Genomic DNA, 17,838 nt, shown 5'->3' with positions numbered 1-17,838 from the left:
GCAGCAGGACAAACCTCTGTGCAGTTTGAAGAATGCATCATCACACCCACTGTACCAGCAGCCATCTCCTGGCTGTTAGCCACCTTGCATTTTCTTGGGGTTATTTTTATTGCAGTAAGAAATACTTAATTTTTACCAGATGTTCATTTATCAGCATCCCCAGAGGCTGCTTCAAACACATTCACGTCTCCCTTAGCCTTTTCAAACCGATCAAGTTATCAGCAACCCTTTGATTCCTCCCAGCCTTGCCACAAATGCAAAGTTGGAATGGATGAGAAGATGGTGGGGACAGCCTCTCTCTTCCTGAGGACACCAAACCTGTGTCACTGCAGCAATCATCTGAGTCTCTCACTGCACTCCCTTCCAGTTTGCAGCATTTGGGTTACTTCTAGAAGAGTGTGTAAAAGGAAACTATGAACAGCACAAGCCAATCACCAAGTAAGGTTCAGCTCCCTCCACCAGGACCAGCAATTCAGCAATCTCTTTTTACTGCATTTTTTTAAGGAAACTCAAGAAGAAAAATATTGAAAGCTATTTCTTTTGTAAAGGAAATGTCAAGAGGGCAGTTAAGCAGCCCCATGGGAGAGATGACAAAACAGAGGCCATACAAACCCTTTTCCTCTCTCTTGCTTTAAAGGTAAAGTGGGTGAACAAAGTTGTTTCTCTTGGAAGTAATTCCAGTTGGCTCAAACTCTCCAAACACAAAATTACTGAGCTTGCTTGGGAAATGTATGCAAGTTGTACTATTACTTCAAATGCTTACAAGATGGCTGGGGTGCTGCTAGCCAAGTGTGTGGGTCATGTGGTGCTTTTATTTGCTAATGAACATTGAGGGTGGGTTGGCCCTGGGAACAAAAATCTGAGAAGAATCATAACTTGGCTCAAGGCATGCTCTGATAAATGCTGGGAACATGTATTTTAAAAGTCTGCTTGGAATAAAGCTTCCTCTCATACCAGCAATTCAGGCAGAGCTTTTCCCCCACTTACCACTCCTTTGAAACTGGTGTGCAGTTTCTATCTGCAAACTGATTTAAGACATCACCCGTCCCCAGCACACACGGAAAGAGGCATCTTTGGAGTCCTCAGGAGGCAAGGGAGCACAAGAACACACAGGCTCTCTTCTCCCAGGCAGGCATCAGGGATTGCCACAGCAGCTGAAGAGCTCTGGTTAAGTCTGAACCCTCCCTCTGCTTCCCAGACTGGACACAGCAATTCCACCCCACCCTGGACTGTCAGATCTGCACTGGCCGTGCTGCTGAATTCCCATTCTCACCCTCCAACTCCCTTCACTGAACCCTCCCCTCTTTCAACCTATTTTGATTTTTAACTGCAAAAGTTTGTTTAAACTAAAAGACACTCTTGGCCTCAAATATATTTCATATTTTTTCCCATTCCCTCCTCTTGCCCTTTTCCCAGCAGAAATCACCCTCATGTGCAGTGTTTGCTCTCTGTGAAGGAATTTCCCACTCCCCAAGCTCATCTCTCCCCACCAAGGCTTGCAATCACAGGTTTTATGCTGCCCCTTGCACTGCAGCCAAGACTGAAGAGAGGAGGATCAAAGCAGCTGTGAATAAATAACACGAATAGTAATGGTGGTGCTATGAACATTCATTATTAATACATTTTATTTCTAAACTGCCATGACAGTCTAGACCACCCTGCAAAAGATGAGGTACATCTGTTGCACACTCTCTTCCCTGAAAGCAGTGTTAGAGGAGGTTGTGGATTTGAGAGATTTGGATGGTGCCAGCAGACAGAAAACATCCCACTTTGGATAAACTCAGACTAACATCCCCGTGGCTGGCCACTGGTTCAGCAGGTGAAGCAGTGAAGAGTCCAGGAAACAAAAACGCTCCCTCCAAAGTCTGGAGGTTATAAGTGCTCTCTGAAGTGAGGAATACAGTGTTTAACAACAACCATTTAGGCTGGAGATGCCACTAGCCTAGCTTTGCTCAACTGCCACGCACAAACACATGATCCTGCTGTTGTATTTTCAAGAGATACTTAAACCATAAGCATTAACATCTCAAAGCTTTAAAATACTTCTTTAGGCAGAATGGGCATAAAAAGCGAGGAGAGGCAGGAAACCACTGTGGTGATGAGCCAGATGATGTTAAGGGCTCACTGCTCTTTCAGCAAGGTGTTAACCACAGCCAGGTCTCAGCACCGTGGTGCACCCAGTGCCAGGATCCTGCTCTCCATGCACCTCACAGCAGTGACCAGCCTTGTGGCTCAACAGCAAAACCAGAGCCCCTGAGGACACACACAGGGTAGCAGGAGCCTGTGTCCAAGAAGGGAAAATGGGCTCAAACCCAGCCAGGTGGCTTCCTGCTGCCTGCTGGGCTGGGGACATGCTCACGATGCCTCTGGCACCCAGATGCCAGTGCTGGCCCCAGAGCCTGGGGCAGGATGTGCATGCCAGAGGTGCAGCTCCACTGCTCCCAGCACCTCTGTCTGTCCCACGACTGTGCAACCACAGACCCAAGGAAAAGCCTATTCTGCATCCTCCTCAGTGCCAGGAGCTGCCTGCTCCATCAGCAATTCCAGAACTTAATGGGCCTGGGATTCCACAAGTTCCATCTACTCTGGAAGGAAGGAAGGGGCTCCAATCTTGCCTTTAGAATCCAGGCAGATCTGGGCTCTCAAGTCTCTTTCAGACACTCCCAACAGGCACAAAACCCAAACAAAAGCCGGAAACTCACACGGATTTGACAGGAAAAATGACAATTCAGAAGACAAGACATTTGATGGTACTATCAGCCTTTCACTTAAACATTTCCACAAATAATTTCTTCCTACCTAGTCTGTATTTTTTTCTGTTTGAATGAAGGCCCTAGGAATATGCAAATGTGTAAACTGTTGGGAAAAGCTGTGATGTTAGTCATCACCTTACACTTCATCTTATCGAAAGGCAAACTGACATTTAAAAATGAAATACATACAGGCAGAATAAATTAGATAGAAAATACTGTAAACACTATTTAGACCAAACACTAATGGAAATGTTTTTCAACACAGTTTTTAAAATACCTCCACTGTTATAGAAAAGCAATTAAGTTGTATCTTCCTTCTCTACAATACAACGTTCAAGATTACTAAATTGATTTTTTCTGAATGTTTTTGACCATGACACGTCAGTCAGTTATCAGTGGGGATGCTGAAAGCACTTCATATGACACAAAGCCTTTTCTCAAGTACCAGAGACAAAACCAAGGCCCACACAGCTCCAGTCTACACAACTTTGAGCCATAACTTCATTTGGACACAGAATTTCTTGGCAGTAGAGGAGAATTAGGAGGCTTGACCCAGCCCTGTGGTTCCACCTACTCCAACAGAAAGGTGGGATTTTTCAGTGACACAGTACCTGGGTGCAATCTCCTTTGGACAAGCTCTGAAAACACTTTAAAATGGTTTGAGCTTAAGTGGCCTCGTAGGTAGGAATCGAGCTGGTTTAGAATGCCCATGTCAGAAAAAGGATTTTGCGTGTTCCTAAATCAGCTGCGTTCATGCAACTTGGGCAACTGGAATGCAAAAAAAAGAGGATTTATCCCAGAACAGTTACCAGCTTCTAAGTAAGGAAAAGAAGGTGTGGGCAGTAGGGAGAAACCAAAGTTAAATTTCAGTAATTTGGTATAACAGTTGATTCCAGCAACAAAATTTTCTGTGTCTTTTTGAGCAACAGGCTGTCACCAGAAGGAAAGTGAAAAATCTCTGCCAAGAACAACATTGGAAACACCCATCAGGCTTTTAATTGGGAATTGTGTTCACTGAAGCCTTACCTGAACTCACAAAGTTCACACTAAGAGACAAAGTCCTGTACTCTGTGGAAGTATCACTGTTGTGTCAATGGGTGTTTGAAAATCTTGTTAACTGAAATAAACTTTTACATCACTGAATATTAGAGACAGTGAAGACTGAATCTAGTTGTTCAGCACACACATGCTTCTGACTGTGCAAAAATATTTCCCTGTCCTTTCAGAGCATCCATGGCCTGTGCTTATGGCCAGTTAAGTAGCTGCTTTTAATCATCTTTACCATTCTGACCAGTCCTCACACTAATTCAAAGCACACTATCTTTTTCACTTCCTTTTTTAAGGGCTGAAAGCAGGATCCAGACAAGAATAGCTGAAATATAAAACAGCTGCTTTAATGTTAGTGATCTTTAATGTTTGAGTTTTCACTACCATGTAATTTTAGGGGCTAATTATGAAATTACTGTCTATGCTCAGAAGAATTTTCCTCCAAACCAACATGCAATCTCCTTTACCAACATCCAAGTCACCCACAGAGATATTTTAGCAGGGGTAAAAACCCCATGTTGAGCAGGCTTCTTGGCTAAGCTTCACCCTTACATTATCTCAATCCCAAAATCATGATGGCTTTGGGTAATTTTCAATCACTAAAGCTGAGACAAAACAGATGCCAGCCTATGTCAGTATTACAGTAAGCATTATAACCCTAAGCACAGCATAGCAATAATGTGGTAGGTGACATTGGCTTGTCTTCCCAGTGCTTGTATTTGAAGAAACCAAACTAAATAAAAAAACCTCTTTCTTTAAATTGAACTTGACAGCCTTAGTTTCTGGACTGGTCTGATCTTGCACTTAGTGGAGACACAATTGGTGGGCTCCTGCCAAGGGAGCCAGCACTTCTAACTCACAGTCAGGAGGAGTGGAGGGGAAAAAAAACTTGGCCTGCACCTTCACTTTGGGTCAAAAGATGTTCATTAAGCCTGTAGGCTCTCACCACTCCCTGCCCCTGAGCTGTGATTCACCAAAGGCTTTACACCAAAATTTCTCAACCTACAGCTGCAGATGAACGATCCCTGTGAAAAATGCTCAAAATCAAACTGTTATGATTAGGGACATGTTTACTGCCCTTTTAGTCAACTTTTAGAACCAGTTTGTGATCTGTAATCATAGTCTCAGCTAAAAGTTCCCACTAATAACATTTTTAACACCTCTGTTTTAACCAGTACAACTATACCTAGTCAGCCAGGCACTTGCTACCACAGACTTCACACTTCTAGCATTGAACCCAAGAGGCCCTTAACACAGGTATATAACCCAAAGATAATAATTTGGAAGTGCAAAAACAAAGGTTCTGCAGGGGTGCATTAGCAGCCTGCTGCTTGCATCCAGCTCCTGACTATTGTGCTCCTTGGAGCCAATACACACTTGCCAATCCCACTAACCACATTCTATAAACCAATTGTTAGCAACAGGAATCATAAACTGCATGCACACACAAAGGACTGCACAGCTTTCACACACAGAAAAGAAACTCCAGCTTCTCTTATGCTATGTGAAATCCATAAAACGTTTCTGCTCTACTTGGAGTTTGCAAGGAAGGAGTAGGAAAGCACAGAGCCGTGCTCAGATCCATCTCCAATCACCTGGAGTCAGGGCTCCTGAACGTCTATGACAGTGATAATTGTGATCAGGAACAGAACTGGGTTCCTCCCTGTGAGCATGCTGAGACACTGGAACAGGGTGCCCAGAGAAGCTGTGGCTGCCTCACCCCAGGAGTGTGCAAGGGCAGGTTGGACAGGGGGCAGCAACCTGGGATAGTGGAAGGTGTCCCCTGCCCGGGGGCAAGAGGGGGTTTGGAATGAGATGATCTCTAAGGTCCCCAGCAACCCAAACCACCCTGTGATTCTAGAAATGCAACAAAGCCAACCATTCTGAATGCTCGTGTAAGTAAAATGAGCTTTGGGCTTGTCGTAAGCAACCTTACAGAGCAGAGCTCTGCAAAAATCAAGATTCCTTTGTCAACCTCACTATTGCATCTTATTTTGGGATCTGTAATTACACTCCACCAGACCTGCATACACTCACTGTTGCACTCGTACTGCAAACCAGCTAATTGTGTCAACAAAGATAAAGATCACTTCCAGCCCTGGAGAGCTCTCACAAATACAGACTGATACAAGGGGATGAGGGGAGGAAATACTTCAAAGCTCAAAAAGTAACTGAATTTAGAAAATGCACACTTTCCAGTCTCAGGATGTATGGCAACCCACAAAAACATGTTTAGAAATTCAACCAAACACACAGAGGGGAGCAAAGCTCACCCAGGTACAGCAACATGTCATAAAATGAGTAATGGTACCACTAAGACTCAATTGACAGCAAGACAACGAAAAACAAAATATATTACTTCATTTCATCTTTCCCTCGTGCTCCCTCAATAAATCCAAGGCAGGGAAAGCAAGCTTTGAAAGCATGGATTGGTAACAGAGAACAATGAAAAAAAACCAGCAGAATCAGAGGAAAACACACAACTAAGCACTGGAAATAAATTTCACTTTTATCTCTGCAAACTCATGATGGTGTGCACACTCTGCTCGCCCAAGGGAAACACCACCAGTGTATCCATCACCACTCTGCTGTGGATGTCCTCCCCAAATCCAGAGTGACCCATCCCTGCAGCTGGGGAAGATGGACAGGCTTCTCCATGCTCACTGCACACAGCTGCTTATGGGATTAGCTTGGAAAAGACCTTGAAGATATCACAGGTATTTTCCACGTTCATGCCCTAACTTGTTCCATGTTGATTTACTCATCCTCCTGTGCCTCAAGTTTCTTCTTGCCCTTTTCCCTGACAAGATTTTTACAATTATTGGTCAGCTTTTATTCCATTAGAGCCCAAAATTATTTACCTTTTAAACAGATGACAAAGCATCCCTTTGTCACCCCATCCCAGGGATGAGGCTGCTCTATTATAATTCCATTATAACTTTTGGAACACACAGTTGGGAACACGGTCACCTGTCTTTAGTCACGTAACACTTTCAAACTTCTCTTTGCCACCTCTGTTACTTTAACATATTAAAAATGCCGCTCCTGCACATTCTGGGGTGTAGAATAGAGAGGGGGAAAAACCACACTGAGCTTTCAATGGAAATGGTTTCAGTGGATTTGGCACGTGATGCTTTTTGAAAGGGTCACAAAACAAAGCTAATCCATTGATTTCAACTTCAGTCTAAGTGTTTCTGCAGTAAACAAGTGCTGGTTGCAATTCACCATGAATTGAAAAGTTAACAAGCCCAACAGGAAGGGACATTTACTTCCAGGCCATCCCAAGGGATGTGATTCTCAGCTGCTTTGGAAAGAAGTCAAAAACACCATATATGTTTCCTAGGAATAGTTAACTGAAAAGGTTTGTGTTTCTCTGTTTTCTTGCAAACTCTAGTGGCAAAGGGGAAAAAAATCCAACCTTTTACCCACTCATCAATTTAATAAAATGTCAAAAGCACACAGGATCACTTGAGCATGTGGATTTGACTCCATTATTATACCATATAATTTCAACAGCCTGTGGTTTTATTGTCCACAAAAAGCAGTAACTCACTGAAGCAAAAACAACAGCGGTATTGCATTTGTGGTACAACACCACAACACCCTCACAACCTTAAAGCTAAAACTCGTTTGTATTTCCTCATGTGCAAAAGTCATCAAGGCTTTTTGGGACAATTTCCTTTTCTTTAAAAAAGCGAACAGGTGACAACACAGCTTTATATTTAACTAAATAAAAACGAGAAGTCATCATATACATTACAGGAATTGCTTTATCTCAAATGACTCAGCTGTGACCTGTCAGAGGCCAGCCAGCACTGATACTGCTGCATCAAAACCAGATTTCATTCCTTCCCTTCCCTGTCCCACATATCTCTAATATTTATGGGCAGTCTGGTAATGGAGATTAGGCTATGACTTATCAGGCTGCAATAAGACATGTTAACATGGAATTATGGTCCTTTAGCATAACTAGTAATGATGGGTAATGTTATTTACCTGTAGAAAGAAACATCACTGTCACAGCTGCAGCTCATTCTACTGAGTGTAATTTAGTTCAATCATTTATAAATGCCTGCCTTGCTTATACTTTCCATTTTAATTTCCTTGTACTCCTTTAGTACTCCTTGTACTAAATCTCACCATATTTAGAAAGACAGTTTGGATGTCCTACATAATAACCTATGAACGCAGCAGAAAGGAAAGCCTGACACACTCTATTATTTTGCCCAAGTGAGTTCCATTAACCAGTCCCATCAAGTCAAGGCTCACAGTGCAAACAGAGCCCACACCTGAGGCACAGCCACACCAGGGCTCACCCTTGCCTGGCAATGTTTGCAGAGCAGATGGAGGCACAACGTGTGTGTCAACAGCTCTGAGGTCACATTTCAGCTCCCCAACATTTTTTTTTCCCCCCTTCCTCCACACAGTAAAACGATGCAGTGAGAGCTGCATCATTATTGCTGCATCATTATTGCTGCATGGTGTCCTGCAGCAATAGCACACACAACTGCATGCAGCATTTCAGACCAATCCTGGCATCTCTTCACTCCTTAGGATCAACTCAACACCCCAAGTCTTGCTCATCTCCCATAGAAGCAGCTGAACACCATGAAGAGAAGAATCTCTGCCAAGCAGATATGAGAGCTGCTGAGCCAGCCCCTCCATCCCTCTGCCAAGGGATGGATTCCCTCAGCTGGGCCTGATCTGCAAGTCAAGAAAATCACGGCAAATCACAATGCAACAATTATGCTTCTAATAAGAGCCACAATTTCTCTCCCTCCTGAGGATTTTTTTCCTCTCAGGCAGTGCCAGTGCTTTAGAAAATCCTGCTTATGCTGAAATGGCAAGCACTGGGGGGCTGCCCCACAGCACTGGGATGTGCAAACCAGGTAAACAGGCCAAAATTAATTCACAATTATCTGGCATGATTAATACAGCAATTCTACAAACACCTCTAAAGAGTCTATTATATTTTGAGGTCCAGCACAACAGGTTTCACAGGAGGAACAAGTGGACAACAAGGAGTTCTTACATAAAAAAAGCACCTTGACAACGAGTAAAAATTGATTAAAATTCTAAAAAAAAGCCAGTTGGATTTTTCTTTAAGTTCTCCGGCCAATTTTGGTAGTGATTAACAAAAGAAGCCCTTCAGAAGCCTGCTCATTCACAAGCCCACTCATTTATTCTCTGTATGCATGATGTGATCTTGGCACATAGATAGACACTTGAAAAGAGATTATATTCATCCGCCAATATAGTTATGACTTTGCTAATATGTCTTTCCAGTCCAGGATATTTTTAAGCAATCTGAAGACTAATGAATCATAGTAGAGAAGAATGTTACTGGGCAGAATACATGAGGCATGAAAAAAGACGACAGACAGCTGAACAATTAATTTTCGATTACAATTAAGTGAGGACACGTCCTGAGAACATTTGCTCAGAGAAGACATCACTGGGACTTTCGTCACAGCAACATCACTCAAACTAGGCAGGTTCCCACAAACTCAAAATATCTGGTGGATTTTACAGACTAAGCAAGTTAATCTTGCATACAAAATATGAACATGCAGAGAAGAAAATCTGATTCTTAAAACTGAATAAATTGCACACCTTCAAGCACAGACTGGAGCTAAGTGTCTGAGCCTGAGCTGTTCATCCCATAGGCCTATTCTGCTAAAGCATAATTATCATCACACACCATCATCCCATGAGATTGCCCTGAAATGTTCTCAAAGTGGTTAGTAGAACTCTGGCTGTGCTAAATCATTTTCAAATTGGTGCTACTCTTACTGAGTAACTTATCATCTATTCAGAGAAGGGGAAAGTTAGATGGCTCTGTGTGACAATTTCCCATTTTACTTCAATTTAGTTAATACAGGAGAAAAGAAGAGGGGGATTCAAAAGCTAAGGAATTTTAAAGAAAACAAAAACTGGATTATACCCATGAGATATTTAAAAGACAATACTGGATTTTAAGCTCAGAATTGCAACATTCAAAGAAAAGCAGGCTGGAATAGACCAAGGAAAAAAACAGCTATGAGCCATTAAATCAGAAGAAGCAAAGAAGGAAAAAGTGCATTGGAGACCTTTTAAATAACTATACAAGTATTAATCCCTATTAACCATTAATTCTGGGGCTGGGGTTTCTTTTCTCAGGTCCAACACAGGGCATAAAATACTGTCCAACAAGGCTACTCCCGGTGGGGGAGAGGAAGTTTTGCATGTGATTTCTTTGCTTTTTCAATCCCCCTGGCTCTCTCAGGCTGTGGCAGTGCTCCAGTCACCAGCCCTGGTGAACACACCTGGTGAAACAGGAGGAAAGGGAGACACAAGAGCCTCTGATTACAAGTGCATGCAGAAGAAATAAGCTTTACTCAAAGGTACTGTTTGAGCTGAAAATAAATTCATAATAAACAAGGGAGCTGCTATCTCGGGGTGAGAGCTCTGCATTACCTAGCAATGCTGCACCCAGGCTTTACAAAACCATACATGAAAGGACAAACTCTCTTTAAGGACATGCCCATTGAAATCTTAATTTTACAAAATGGAGGGTAAAGATGCTCCTGAAAGAAAGAAGTAAATGCCCATAGAAAAAGGGGCATTATAGGGTTTTTTTTATTGTTACTGGAAGAGACTTTCAGCGACTGAGGGATTAATTCATCTGCTTTATGCATTCAATTTATTCACATACACATCATGTTTGTTCATTACAACACTCTTTCAAGCCATGCACATACACACAGAATTCATTCCAAGCCTGAAACAACCCACCTCTGAGCAGATGCAAGACTTGTAAAAGATTAATAGGCACAACAAGCAATCTCGGCTGCAGGGGGAAAAATATCCTAGATAAATATTTCAGTGCTTTCACCAAACATCTGTCCTCTAGGCTGTGCTTGACAGAATGGCAAGGTAGCTGCTCACGGTGCTGGGTTTTGTGGTGAGGTTTTGGTAGTGGCTGGACCCTGTGAGAAGCTGGCAGGAGCTTCCCCCTTTTCCAGTGGAGCCAAGGCCAGCTGGCTCAAAGATGGACCCACCACTGGCCAAAGCTGAGCCCATCAGTGACAGTGACAGAGCCTCTGGGATGAGGGATTAAAGAAGGGGGAAAAAAAAAAAACCTGGACAGGTTTTAAGATTTGTGTTTCTTCCTCACTACTCTATTCTGATTTGACTGGTAATAAATTAAACTCATTTCCCAAGTCGAGTCTGATTTGCCTGTGATGGTAACTGGTGAGAGATCTCCCTGTCCTTATCTCAACCCACAAATCTTTTGCTGTACCTTCTCTTCCCTGGCCAGCTGAGGGACAGAGCAGCTTTGGTGGACACCTGGCAGCCAGCCAGGGTCAGCCCACCACACTCACAAGGATTAACAGACATCTGCTCAAGCAGAAGCAGCTTGTTGGTGGAGTGCCAGCCCAGCACAGCATCTTGGAGTAACTCAGCATCCTGCTGTGAGCCTGTGAAGACGTTCCAGTATCAGCTCCCTTGAAAATGCCTCCCTCAGAAGATAACAGCACGGGTGGGGTTTTATGTTAATGCAAAATCAGCTGGCATAATACACGTACAGCACATTGGGAGCCTGCTTCCTAAGGGTGGGAGGCACAAATCCAGAGCTGCCTCACTTCTTGCTCTAACAGCCATTTGTGAAGGCAGCAAACTGCAAGCAGCAGTAAGTCTCAGTGCCAGACAAACAAGGTTGCTTGGAAATGGCAGGGGCCTGTTTTTACTAACCTCTCTCCCAATGCTGTAATACAGAAACAATAGGTGAGTTTTGAAACACTTGGCACGTATTCCAATAAAAGGGAGATGTGGAAGGACATTGCTACTAGAGGGAGACTAGGCAGGTTATATTTTACACATGAAGCAAGTAAAAAGGGATCATCACTCAAGCAGTTTGCCTCTGCAAGAGGTTTTTGGGCACCACTGGCTGCCACTGCAGCTCATCCTTCCTCCCTCCTGTGAGGATGTTTGCTCACACCATGCCCACCTGCCCTTAGAGCAATGCTCTCAAACACCTATCCCCACCACAGTGGGACTGCTCAGGACTACCCCATGCCCTAAAAACACTGACCAGCTCCCAGGCAGGGTCCCTGGGCAATACCAACCCCACTGCACACACAGGAAAGCTGTAGGGCAGCCCAGTGTTTCTGGGGCATAGCCCATGCTAGCTCCATTCACAACTCGACCTGGAATGAACTAGGAACAAAATAAATACACGCCTAGGAAAAGCTCTGACCTCTTCCACTCGAAAAGCAATGTAGCACAAGGTCAAATCACCTTGGGACCTGACAGGCTGCCAGGACACCCTCCAAGGAATCACTAAACTTGGGGTTTCTAACTCACCTCACGTACAGAGCACCAGGGACAGGTGAAATGCTGGGCATTTGACTGCCAAACCCACAGAGAGGTCACATCTGCTCTGCTGGCCCATGGGCAGGCAGCAGCACCATCCTCCCCTCCAGCAGCAAGTCACTGTCACCCCCACACACAAACATCTTCAGCTGCTACACCCCACCACAACCAGGTCTTCAGAACACCCTGTTTTCCAGGGTTTTTTAAAACATGTGTCACAAGTTTAATTGAGATCCCAGGCACCTGCCTGGGAGAAGCAAGGGAGTAAAAGGAGACACGAGGCACACGAGCATGTGAGAGCTATTGGAAATGCCAAGGGGGAACCTTTCAAAGCAGCTTCTGCCACCCAAGAATTGGTCCTACCAGCCAGACGAATAAAAGGCTGTTAAAACTTGGCAGGACCACTTATCCAGCATCAAGTGACTTCTTGTGGCACCGTGTGACACTTCCAGCATCTGTCACTCAAAAGCTGTGTGGTGGCACAGCTCTGGCTTTGGAGCAACATTCAAAGGAATATCAACACACACCTTCATCACCTGGTGCCTCTTCCCAAGCACAGCCTGAAGGGATTTCCCTGAAGCTGGGAGCAGCACAGGAGTACAATTCCCTAACAGCAGCCTGCCTCCCAGAAGAGCCTACCTGCTTTCCAACAGGCACTAAAAATAAAAATAATTTTCAGCGAGGCACCCAATGAACAAGCTGCCTTTTTTCTTAAATGAGAGCAATGAAGTACTTAGAATGTGTAACATTTAATAATATTTAAAATATAGAGGCAATAGCCAGGCTTTAAGAGCTCAGAGCTGCCATTAAAATTAATAGGGCTACCTACTAATTACCTCTGAGGATCAGACCATTGGGTGCCTTGAGGATTTGCACTCCTCCTGTTTTAAGAACCCTGGCTTAATCTCTCTTCAACATAATGCTCCTTCTTTGCCTTTTTTTTTTTTTTTGAGCAGCTATATATTTCACACTGCCACCCACAAAACAAAGAAACCACCAGGCAGGACCACAAATGGTCACTCTAGCTGGCCAAACAGCGAGCCAGAGAGCCAACAACCCCCGGCACACCTGAGCCTTGTACAGAGCCAACATCAAGTGACACTGAAGGGACATGATCACTGCCTCACAGGGACTCTTCCTGGAAGTTCAGCCTGTGTGAATATTCAAACATTGCTCCTGTCCTCCTGTGGGAAGCTTGAGAGCCCACGTCATTAACTTGGCATCAAACCCAGAGCGTTTCCTCAGCCGACACTGCTGAACACAGCAGGTCTGACCAGCAGGAGCATCTCCATAATGGGAAAAGCTGCAGTGTGTTCATATAAAACAACTTCAAAACCAAAGAAGGTCCCTCCCCAGACCTGACAAAGCACACCACCAGCTCCAGAGCGTGGCTGTTGAAGGGGGATCCTCCCAGCACAGGGAGAAGGGTGGTGGTGCCAGCCCTCAAACTCAACGAGCATCTCACAGACACAGCTCTGCACCTCCAAGGGGCACACAGGTCACCCCTCCTCTGGGAACTGCCAAATGAGGGTTCATACTTCACTCTCAGCAATTTCACTGAAAATTTAATTATATCTTTATCCAGTTAAGGTCTGGCACTTCATCACCGTAGAAGCCATAGGTCAAAATAGACTGCTGAAAGTTCCCCACAGAAATCGTATGCAAAATGGATTGCTTTCACATCTGAGTGGCTCTCCTCCTGTTCAGGACAGGGCTATCATGTTTTCCATAACTTGCTCAGTTTATTGTCTGCAGTCAAACAGCACTGCTAGCATTGTTACTGCCAAGTAAACCATGATATTATTATGCTCCTGAGAGTTAATCCACAACTCACTGAAGACAATGGAAAGCCGCCCCTTTGCTTCTACAGGCTGCACATCAGCTCGCTCAGCCACGCTGCTGGTTAAGTACACATTTATGACATGAAAGCCATCACTAACACCAGTCAGAGAGGGCAGACACACACCCAGCACCCTGCCCCAAACACAGCTTTGTGCTGCTTCCCCAGCCCACCCAGCGATTCCTGTCAGGCACCAAGATTTCGAGATCCCAGATTTGAATATTTTCAGCTCTCACACATCAAGCTAAGCCTCTCAACAAACTGAGGGTTGTTTGCCAGGGCTTTCTCCAGCCCAGGGCAGCACTATCCAGCCCAGAGAGGAGGATTCTGCACCCTCCTGGGGACCAAATGGCTCGGGTTGTCCCTAGGGGAGTACCACAGGCATTTAGCAGCATCACTGGATTCATTAATTAAAGCCTTTGTGCGGAGTCACAGGAGAGCAAAAAGAAACTCTTCCAAGTTTTGCCACTGCTTCTCATTTTTGCCCTGCTAAGAAGCCACACCAGCACATTTTAAGGCAGCTGGGAATATGCACATTTCCACCCTCAACTCTTTCCTGGCCATGCCATTCTCCTCAGAGCCCCTCTTTTTCTACAAACCATCTTAAAGCAGAAGAACATAAGCTTTCTCCTTCAAATACAAAGACCTCTATCAGAAATACACTTCCTTCTGTATTTTCCTATTATGCAAAAAAGGTGCAGGGAAATATTTAAAAGGCAGCAAATTAAAGACTTATAAAGGGAAAAACTTAATCATCCCATGCAAAGCAAAGCCCATGAGACTTGATTCAGGGCGTGGAAACTTTAGAAAAATTCTTTAAAGGACACAATATTTATATCAACAAGAGCATCCAGATTTATAGCAGCAGGAAGAAAAGAAGAGGGGAACAGTATGCAGCAATGCTTGGAAGGAATATAAATCTGTCTGCTTCAAAAGCAATTTAAGCTCTGAACTTATATATAAATATAACAGTTGGAAACTTTCTGTGTCAACACAGTCACTCCCTTCCCTCGGTTGGTTTTATTTCTTTCAAACACCATGCTGCAGAGCTGTCCCTCCTCTCCTCTCTCCCCAAATCCCTGCAGATGCTCTCACCTGCCCTGGGCATCTGGGGGACCCCAGCTCCAAGCCCAGTGCTGGCCCAGGACACCCCAGGCTCAGACCCACAGCAGTTTCAAGCTGTGCCTGGCACCAGCCCCTTGCACAAGGCTGTGTACCTGCAGATGCAACTTTCCAGAAAATTCAGCAGCACCGCAAGGAAAAGATAATTTTCAAAGCTCCAAATCCAGGTGCTTAGAGTTAATTAAGTCCATTATTTGACTTCAAAGGGAAAAAATACATTAAAAAAAAATCAAAACGAAAATAATTTTCTTTCCACAGCTAAAGCGCTACAAAATCCATTTTATCTTTACATATCCACATCCTCTTTACAATGCTTTTTGAATGCTGGGCATGAAATCCTATTAATTTATAGGTACTATTAAAGGCATCTGAATTTAATATTCAAATGGCCAAGTCTTTTTTTTCCCCTTCTTGCATCTCAGCAGAAAGCAAAAGCCCCTCTCATTAAATGTGCCTGGTGAAAAAACAGCTAAGCAAGGCCAGCACCCCCACCTAGCACTTGCCAGGATATTTAAACATCTATGACAATGTCCCTTGAACCCTAAAAACTGCCATAATCTCAGCCCTAACCACCTCCTTTCTTGTGCCCTGCAGTTGATTACCCTCTGCTCCATGGAAGCCAAGCCACATCCCAGACCTCCTCCAAGCTCCCAAACCAAGAGGTCCGGGTTTCCACACCACTCTGTGCCTCAGCTGCTCCACACCACGGATCAGCCCTTCCACCCTCCCAGAAAAACCTCCATCTCCCCCTCCCAGCTGAGCACCATGGCTGAATTCCCCTTATGGATCCAAAATTCCTGTATTATCCACTGACTGTGTGATTATTGAGAGAAGATAGATGGGAGAAGGAATCCATAAATCTTCCGTTTTTCTCAGGAAAATGAAAGAATGCTGCAGGCAAACTTTCCACTGATGTTTTAGTTGCTTCATTGAAAGCAACTGTGTGTTTTCTTCAGACAGTTGTTTTGCATGATTCATTGTGAGGCCATTAAAACAACTGTACTCTTGAATTTTAAGACTATTTGTGCTACCACACATAGTCATTGCCCTTCTTCTCTCCCCTCAGCACCAACAGCCCTTTATTTTGCTTGTCTCAATAAAATGAAAGAGAACAAGGCACAGGAGAAAAAGCACCCACACTGTCCTATCTACGAATCAGCCTGGCAGGATATAATTCTCACAAGGCAGGGAAGAGGGGGAAATTCAGCTGTTGGCAAATTTTCAGCAGCGAATATTCCTTAGAAACATATAGATTTGATTAAAAACGTTTGTTTTCTGTCCAAATCTGGTAGGAGAAAATGAATGGTGCTCTTTGTTAGCCATCAATCTTCCCCACTTGTCCATGTGCCAGATGGCACCACACTTCATAGGAGGAGGAACAATAAGCAAAGAGTCAGTTGTGCAGTAAGTTTGCTTATAATCATTTCATCTCAAACAAGCAAAAGGAGAATAAAGATGGAAAGATGGAAAGAAGAATATTAACTCAGCATTCATCCACTTTATATTCTTTTTTTATAACTAAACCCCCACTCCTGACAATACTAATTATTGACATCTCTGGAATTATTATTCCCCCCAATGGATTTTGCATTTTTAAGAGAATTTCAAATGGAAGAGAATTTCAAATGGAGCGTGACCAACTTGTTATTAAGCAGCAAAATGGAAATATTTGTAACCTGCAAGGGCAGCCTGACTCCTCTGGCACTGACAAATGCCCCTTGCCCAGCCCCAAGAGCTTCCCTGCTGCCCACCTGAGGCACAAAGAGCTTGGCAGAGGAGCTGTGAGCACGGGCAGGAGCCAGGAACTCACCCCAGCCCCTCCACTTCCCTCAAAACCAAACCCACTCACAGGTTTGCTTTGTCAAGACTGCTGCTAGAAACAAACAACCGGCATCTTTCGCTTTGCACGAGAGAAGTTGCCATGTAAGTCAGCGAGCAGGAACCCCGCGGTGCCATTTCACAGAGTCACACTTCAGAGCAGAGCTGCGCCTCGAGATCCGATACCGCTCAACAGCATCTGCTGGTATTGTGCCAATAGCATATGCTGGGAGCAGATATGGATTCCAATGCCAGCAACAATATAGAGTTCAGACCCAGCTACGGAACAACACAGCAAGGGGAGCAGCGAGGCCTCTCGAGTGCCAAGCGGAGCCTGCCTGAGCTCCCGCAGCCCAACTCCAACCCAAAACTGAGCTGCGGGTGTGTGATGAATGGGGAAACAGCGCCGTGGAACAGCTACACCACCATGGCAGAGCCCCAGGAGGCCAGAGGGTGGGAAATGAACGTGGGTGCCCCAGCACAGGCTGCAGGACACAGGGAAGCTCCCTGGCTCTCAGCACCAGGATGCACACCTGGGCTGCCTCTGCTGCTGACAGAGCTACAGAGCCCCGTCCCCACCGCTCCTTGCACACCTGCTGCCAAATACCACCCAGGGGATGGCAAAGGTGCTCAGGACACTGAGCTGCGGGTCAGAAACAGCTCAAGGCTCACTGACCCAGCTCTCAAGTGTGCAGAGAAGCATTTTGGTTTTGCTCTTTAGATATCACAAAGAGTAGACATGCTGAACCAGGGGCTCTCGTGTTTGTGAAGTATTGGACATACACTCTCTCACTATGAGGATTTCGTTCAGTCACTCACATATTAAATAAAAATTAAAATGAAATAAAATAAAATAAAGCCCTGAAAATTTTGTCCTTGCCATCCCTGGCAGATGAAATAATC

At 44.5% G+C, this 17,838-nt stretch overlaps 1 protein-coding gene across 18 annotated transcripts in view; it reads right to left on the bottom strand.

The window, feature by feature from the left end:
• Positions 1-17,838, bottom strand: part of FBRSL1 (fibrosin like 1) — a 500,076-nt gene that overhangs the window by 427,580 nt on the left and 54,658 nt on the right. The window lies entirely within an intron of this gene.

The sequence above is a fragment of the Sturnus vulgaris genome, chromosome 19 (genome assembly GCF_052056855.1).
Source record: "Sturnus vulgaris isolate bStuVul1 chromosome 19, bStuVul1.hap1, whole genome shotgun sequence".
Classification (NCBI taxonomy): domain Eukaryota; kingdom Metazoa; phylum Chordata; class Aves; order Passeriformes; family Sturnidae; genus Sturnus; species Sturnus vulgaris.
This window is presented reverse-complemented; position numbering and strand designations above follow the sequence as displayed.